At 29.0% G+C, this 846-nt stretch overlaps 1 protein-coding gene across 2 annotated transcripts in view; it reads left to right on the top strand.

The window, feature by feature from the left end:
• Positions 1–402, top strand: part of LOC106472840 — a 3,723-nt gene extending 3,321 nt beyond the window's left edge. For both annotated transcript variants that reach the window (XM_022401379.1, XM_022401378.1), the window contains exon 5: positions 251–402. The gene's annotated coding sequence lies outside the window, so the exon portion shown is untranslated. The remainder of the gene's footprint in view (positions 1–250) is intronic.
• The last annotated feature ends 444 nt before the right edge of the window (positions 403–846 follow it).

The raw sequence follows: 846 nt of genomic DNA on the forward strand, positions 1-846 counted from the left end.
CTACATATAACCAGCGTGTGTCTCGTCACGTCACGCTTGATTTCTCGAAATAGTCATAAAAGACAAAATGCATTTATCCAGATAGAACAGGTCGATTACTCTCTGCCAGTTAAATTGGTCAGTATTTTGTTTTTTCTACCATATTTGGTATTAAATAATTTGACTGGTATATTGAATGAAATGTTATTAGTTCTGTTCTAAGTGAATTGACACTAATAATTAATTATTTTAATGTTATTTTTATTTACAGCCTCAACGGACCACTTAACAGCTGATGAGGACCAGCATCTACATATTACCTATAATATAATAATTTGAATCTGTCATGGTTTCATTCTTTTTGGGACATGTTTAACTCTCTGATACCTTTATCTAGAAAATAAAACTATCATAAAGCAACTACACTGTTGAATTTGTAGTGATTTATTAAGTATGGTTTTTAGGTTGTGGTAGAGAAAAATAGATCCTCTATTTAAATATACGTTGTGGTTATTATCAGTACCTTATTTAAAGAAACAAAATCCAGTTTTTCTTTTTATGAATTAAAAACGTCTCCTAAATTCTTCTTATACAGAACCTTTCAATGAATAAAACAGACATCACTTTCAAATATTAAATAGTGAAAATAAGAGCATTTGATAACTACGTACATATTTAAATGAGTTGATACGTAGAACTTTTTATTAATGATTTTTAGAAACTTTCTTTACACAGAAAAGAACCATGTCTATAATGATCACGTGTTATTAAAGAACTTGTTTGCTTATTGTTAAGTACACATCTGAACAATGAACTATCAACGATCTGCCCACCAAGTAATAAAATCTGAGTTTTTGTGGTATTAAA

Source organism: Limulus polyphemus, unplaced genomic scaffold (genome assembly GCF_000517525.1).
Source record: "Limulus polyphemus unplaced genomic scaffold, Limulus_polyphemus-2.1.2 Scaffold5654, whole genome shotgun sequence".
NCBI lineage: Eukaryota > Metazoa > Arthropoda > Merostomata > Xiphosura > Limulidae > Limulus > Limulus polyphemus.